At 49.6% G+C, this 6,701-nt stretch overlaps 1 pseudogene; it reads right to left on the bottom strand.

Moving 5' to 3' along the window:
- Window positions 1–506: 506 nt before the first annotated feature.
- On the bottom strand, window positions 507–815 carry LOC102000554 (annotated as a pseudogene).
- Window positions 816–6,701: the final 5,886 nt, after the last annotated feature.

The raw sequence follows: 6,701 nt of genomic DNA on the forward strand, positions 1-6,701 counted from the left end.
GAGTTCCGGTACCCACTGTCGATTGACCAAGGCTTTCCTGGGAACCACTTGGCTGTGGCTGACTAGGTAGCAGAAAGAATCCACCTCACTCGCAGCCAGGCGCGGTTGCCAGGACAGACCTGACCATGTGGAACTCCTTAGCGGTCCAAGCCAGGACTGCGAGCAACCCGTGGTTTACGAGGATCGCGCTGAGCTTCCTATTACCCTTGTTCTGGCTGGAGAAACCCACACACCACACAGTTTCTCATGGCTTCTTCCCACTTCTGCTGGAGAATGAAGGAGGTGCTGGAAACAGGCCACAGTCTCCTCGCCATGCAGACCACCAATGTGACGTCAAACAGCGTGGTGATCCTCCTGCCTCTGCCTTCCAAAGGCTGGCGATTACAGCATGCTCCACCGTACCCAGCTGCAGGGGCTTGTCTTTATCTTCCATATCAGATTCCGATTTATGGAGCTGATTCTTTTTTTATAGGTTCATCTTTTTATTTGACATGTTGACAAAACGTTTAGTCAAAAAGACCAAAGCTCATGCCGTCCTCAGACTCCTTGGATTCTTCCTTCTTTGCTTCCACTTTCTTCTCCTCAGCTGGGGCAGCAGCGGTGGAGGGGGCAGGACCTGTGGGTGCAACTCCAGCTACCAGAGCAGGCCCACCAGCCCCTACATTGCAGATAAGGCTCCCAATGTTGACATTGGCCAGGGCCTTTGCAAACAAGCCAGGCCAGAAAGGTTCAACATCGACACCAGCTGCTTTAATGAGGGCATTGATCTTATCCTCCCTGACCATCACCTCATCATCCTGGAGAATGAGAGCTGAGTAGATTCAAGTGAGCTTCCATGGAGGCCATGTTGGGGACGGCTGGCACAGTATTAGTCACCGGATGAAGTGAGGGCCTCACCCCAACGCCGTAGCCTTAGCTTCCTCGGAAGAACCGCACACCTTGGCAGCAGCAGAGGAAAAACAGTAGAGTTGAATTTTAAACACACATCTCTCAAAGTCCAAGTGTGGGCCTGTCTTCCTGGGATTATAAAGACTGATTTTTCAGTCTGACTGTAAAACCTAAAGTCAAACTATGGACAAGAGACAGATACAATAGAATCGTTATTTACTAAAAGTAGGAAATACTATCCCCGGGAAGTTTCCATTGCTGTTATCCAAAGGATAAACCCAGAGTAACATATACCAGCTGCTGAGAGGCTGGCTTACCTTTACCTGGCTTTCTCTCAGCAATCTGTGTTTCTCCAACCCGACTGCGGCTGCTAACCTACTCTATTGGCTCTTCTCAAGTCCTTGTCATGGGTCTGTATTACTTAGGGTTACTATGGCAGTGATGAAACACTGTGACCAAAGGCAGCTTGGAGAGGAAAGGGTGTATTTCACTCAATTCCATGTATCAGTTCATGGTCAAAAGCAGTGAGGGTAGGAACTCAAGCAGGGCAGGAACCTGGAGGCAGGAGCTGACGCAGAGGCCATGGAGGACTGCTGCTTCCTGGCTTGCTCCTGATGGTCTGCTCAGCCTCCTCTTTTACAGAACCCAGCACCACCAGCCCAGGGATGACACCACCCACAGTGGGCTGGCTTTCGCTCATCCATCACTAATTGAGAAAATGCCCTACTGGCTTTTCTACAGCTAGACCTTATGGGGGCATTTTCTTAAAAGAACCTCCCTCCTCTCAGATGACTCTAGTTTGTGTCGAGGTGATATAAAACTAGCCAGCACAGGACCCAAACCAGTAATCTGCTGGCCGTTTCATGCAACTCAACCTGATAATAATCATTGCTACCTAGAATGCGTTTCCTGCCTGGGTTACATTTATCCTCACTCCATAGTACTTCATCTGTATTTTCCGTCACCCTCTTCTAGCCATCTTGGCTATGTGTATATGCATCCTCTGCTTCTGCCGGATCAGGGAGCCTGGCCTGTTTCTTTACCTGACCAGCTTTTACCCCAGCAGCTGGCGATGTCGTAGGCACTGGTTAAGACCCATTGAGCTCTGCTGTGACTTCCTGCTTCTTGGAGGGCAGTGTCGGCCAGTGTCTAGCTTGTAGAATAATCTGAGTGGGGTGGGCAGGGAATTCTCAAACCCTCACAGCCCCACCCCTGCATGGTCCTGGAAAGGGATGATAAGGATACTTCTCTCCTGCTTGAGAGGGGAGGGGACAGGAGTCCTCTGAGTCAGACCAAATGGAAGGATAAAATGAGGATGGCCAACAGATGAACCAGAGAACTGGGTCCTCTTCATGTCACTGACCTTTAATATGGCTTGATTAGCAGACACAAGAGCCTCAAGTTTGGTCATTGCCTTGTGAAAGGTCTGGGGATAAGGCAGGCGGTTTTGCGTTTCAGCTGATTTCATTCTAGAAAGGGTCCCTTGGCAGCCCTCTCCTCCAAGGCTTGATTAAAGTGGAAAGGATTAATGGATTTCTGCTCTTTCCAGATGCTGAAAACTCCATGTGCTGAGTCCGCTTCCTCTCTAGAAAATGTTAATTTAGAAGACCGTATGGCTGGAGCAGCTGATCTGAACTCAAGCACAGCCATGGCTTCTGCTTCAGATCTCCTGTTGAAAACATGTCCAGAAAATGGAGGAAGGCAGGGTTTTAAGGGGTTGACAATCCCCATTTCTTCATGGGGATTCACACTCTAGGTCGAGCCTAAGAGAATTAGCATGCTGGAGAAAAGTGGCGAGAAAGCTCAGGTCTCAGGCCTACTGCGATTTCCCGCACACCTGTGAGACAGGGTGCAGGGTCCCTGATCACATTGTCTGGTATCTTCACCATCCCTGCTGACTCCAGCTCAGCCTGGGGCCAAATGAGAAGGCAGGTGGTGCGGGCATGCTTCCGAAAGCAGTGATTGGGCGTGCGCACCGTGTGTGTGTGTGTGTGTGTGTGTGTGTGTGTGTGTGTGTGTGTACAAACTACAACCCCAAACACACACACAAAATACTTTGGAGAATTATACAGAGCTGCATACACATAAAGAATTAATATTATCGATTCACTGTTTAACTCAATGATTGAATGCTTGGGAAATGGTAGGCCGTGTGGACGGTGCCATGTACAGAAATTTAAGTTCCTAACTGACAAGTAAAACAACAGCGGTCAGACAGACAGACAGACCAGAATAAGCTGTGTGAGCCAACAGGAGCATAAAAGCATGTGGGAACACAGGGGAGGCTAGATGCTGAGGGCCAGGTATTGAAGATGCTGGAGGAGGAGGAGGAGGCTCCATTCTGGGGAAAATAGGTAGGATGGATGGCATTCCACAGCAGGGGTACCCCAGGCTGAGGCTCAGCGAGACTGGGGCGCATTTGAAGATCTCCGTCTGTGGTACACAGTGAACAGGAAGTTCAGGTTGAGAGGTTGTGCGACCAGAGACTCAGAATGGGACAGAGTCAGAGCATGGAGGCTTCTTAAATCACACCAGTGTGCTCCGAGGATGAGAAGGGAATGTTTTTAAGCATTGACAGCATTTAAGATAGGCAGGAACGGGTTTGGGGTGCAGAGATGAACACCGTGACTACAATGCCTAATGTGAGGACCGTGTTCATTCCTTAGCCTCCAAGCCAGAGATCATGGTGAGGAGGAGCCCCTTCATCAGCATGAAAGAGAGCAGGCAAATACGGGGCCCAAACTGAGGGAGCAGCAGGAGGGTGGCAGGAGGAGAGAGACCGGAGAAGAACTAGGAAGCCGAATACTGCAATTGAGCAAAGAGAGAAATGGACATAGGGAGGCAAGAGAAGGCCAGGTGGCTACTGCGCCTGGACAGGAGCATGGATTGGTTGCCATCTTCAGAACTGAGGATGCAGGGCAAAGGTCAGGCTGGAGATGGGCGATTGGAGAATGTCTTTCCAGTGGGAAGTAACTTTAGCACCGCTCCCACCCCCAACACGCACATCCTCATTAATAACTTACTTCATTGCAATTTGCTTTGTTGGAGAAGATTGGGGACACAACGGGAAACCAGCAAGTGAATTAAAATCCCTCCTAATTCTGTTCCTTAGAGATAGTCCATGAATGCATTTGTGTTTTCCCCATTTTAAAAATGCAAATGTAAATTTTAAAACAATAGAAATAAAGTCTAATTCTTTGGAAAGCTGAGATTGCTTGGCTGGACCCCAGCTCAGAACAGACAGAATCCCTGGGACCAGGGACCAGGCATCAGTGTGTTTTTAAATCTTCCTTGTGGTTCTGAGAACTCATGCCATAGAAATGGGACAGGGCGTGGAAGGGAGTGCAGGCAGCCCGCGTGGGTTCCATACTGTCTTGGAAGGCTTCAGAAGGAACCCAGATTAGTAGTAACGGGGCAAGGAGCACAGGCATTTTAGTCTTGTACCCAAGAGGTTGGACTGAGTTGTGATGGAGGGCCTAAGGACAGGACAGTGGGAATTCAGAGCTTCTGCAGGTTCACTCAGTCAGCTTTGGTGACTCGTGGCGGGAAGCGCCCCCTCCCCTACCTGCTCCCACCCCTCACTCCTCAGGGTTCACACTGTTACCACAACACCCAGCTACTCTGACTTTCTCACTGACCATTGGTTTTGAGGATGTAGCCGGTCCCTTAGCAAAGTCTATGTTAGGTACTACCAAGGAAGGGATTTTAGACTCTTGGAACTGGTGTTCACCTCCGCAGGGAAGGTGAAGAGGTAAGAGTGTTTCTGATACACACCAGAGCCACGAGTCCAGGAATTGTAAACACACGCAGGTTGCCAAGTCTCGCTCCAAAAATATTCCAATGAGCTCATGGTTTCATATGCAGTGGAATAAAAAATCTTTTTTCTTTTTGGATGACAGCATCAGTCAATCTTGCAGAGTACTGAAGTCGAACTTGGAGCAACAGTTGTTTGAGGCAGTCAAAATTGCCCACAGGCACATTAAACACGCCGCCCAGCAATTACTCTGTCCGTGCAATTGGACCTTCTGATGAGTTCCCGAATGTCTGAAGCCAGTTCCCAGCCCCTGGGAAGAGTCTCCAATCATGGATCTTCCGAGGAGAGCCAGGGAGGCTGGAGGCAACCACACATATTTGGAGGTGATTAACATTTCGGGTTTGGCCTCCTTGTGTGTCCACGAGAGCTTCATCTGTTATTCGTTTTCTCTTTGGCCAAAGAGCCGGCATCCAGCGTCTTGAAGGAGAAGGCTGGAATTTTTTCAGGAAGGCTTTTTTAGGTGGAGCCCAGTGGAAGGCACATGCAGCTACTCTCCTTTAATGGGCATCTCTCACGTAGAACAAACTCGTCTCTGCTCCCTGGGTGGTGGAGGCTGTGCCATCCTCCGCCCTGAGCTGAGTGAAGACTTGATCCTAAGGGTCATCCTTCTGGTGACCCCTGGGTGATGGAAGAGTCCAGCACCCCAGCTCCTCGACTCCTGGCCTCTACCCTGCTTGTCCATAAATCAACCAGCAGGGTAGCTCGGAAATATGACGAATACCTTGGCTGGCTCCAGCTCGAAAAGACTGGAGGACAGGGAATCTAAAGTAACCAGGCCTGGCTCGAAAGGCAGCCAGAATTTAGTGTTCCCGGAGCTGAAGCCAGCTGCTTGGCTGGGAGCTGCCAGGGGAGTCTTCCCTGGGGGCAGCCTGAGCTCTCCACAGGCAGGGGGAGGAAAAGGCTTCAGTGTCTGTCAGAAACATTATTCAGAAAATCTTGGATGCCTCTAAGCCCCTACAGCGAGCTGGAGAGAGGAATGGGGGTGGTGGAGGGGACTTGTGCCTGGGCCCGACTGGAGCTCAGGTACCGTTTTTTCATGGCGATCTCTAAGAGATGGGTGTGCAATGGTTGTGTGTGTAGGATCTCTACATGGAGAGGCCAGTGGGGTGAGAACTGTTCTGAATGCTGTTCAAGTTGACCTGTAGGCTCCAGGCTTGGGGGCTCAGTGCTGGAGTCAGCATGTGTTGTCAAGACTGGAGCTTGGTTGGTTTCTTCTGCAGCACCAGGTTCCTCCCTGCCAAAGATGCAAGCATAGTTCAGCCTAGGGGTTTATTTTGTCTTGGTCTTTCTGCTGTTGACTTAATGCTATTTATTTTGTCTTATTGCTCTTGCTTTGATTATTTTATTATTATTATTTTGGAGAAGTGTTTCTGTCTAGTTCGAGCTGGCCTTTATCTCTTTACTCCTCTGTTTAAAGCTGTTGAGTAGAGGAATGACAGTTACCTTGGGGCTTGTTTTTTTTTTTTTTTTTATTCTCTGTAGCTTTGGAGCCTATCCTGGAACTAGCTCTTGTAGACCAGTCAGTCTAGCCTTGAACTCACAGAGATCTGCCTGCCTCTGCCTCCCAAGTGCTGGATTAAAGGCCTGCGCCACCACCTCATGGCTTGCTTTGTTTTCGAGAGTCATGAAGCAAGCATCATAATTACACAGACCCAAAGCCCTAGGAGACTCTGCACACTGTGGGGCCACTGTAGGGCCTGTTTTGAGCAGAGTTCTGGTGAGGATTGAGCCTCTTCACCAGTAGGCTCTATGGACACGTGTGTCTGAAACTCTGAGGAACTGCCTCCTTGAAAATCGTTAATCACGCTAAACTATTCACTCCCCTTTCCAAGACCTCCTCCTCAGCACTTGCAAGCACTGTTTGCTGGAAGAAACTTTTATTATTTTCCTTGATGAGGACTGAAAGAAGATGGGCCACTATCCTCCTGCTCCCTGTCCCCCACCCAGGACACCTCATGCCCTGCCTTGACCACAGTGGCAATCTTCTAAGCTGGCTGCC

Source organism: Microtus ochrogaster (genome assembly GCF_000317375.1).
Source record: "Microtus ochrogaster isolate Prairie Vole_2 chromosome 6 unlocalized genomic scaffold, MicOch1.0 chr6_random_2, whole genome shotgun sequence".
Lineage (NCBI taxonomy): Eukaryota > Metazoa > Chordata > Mammalia > Rodentia > Cricetidae > Microtus > Microtus ochrogaster.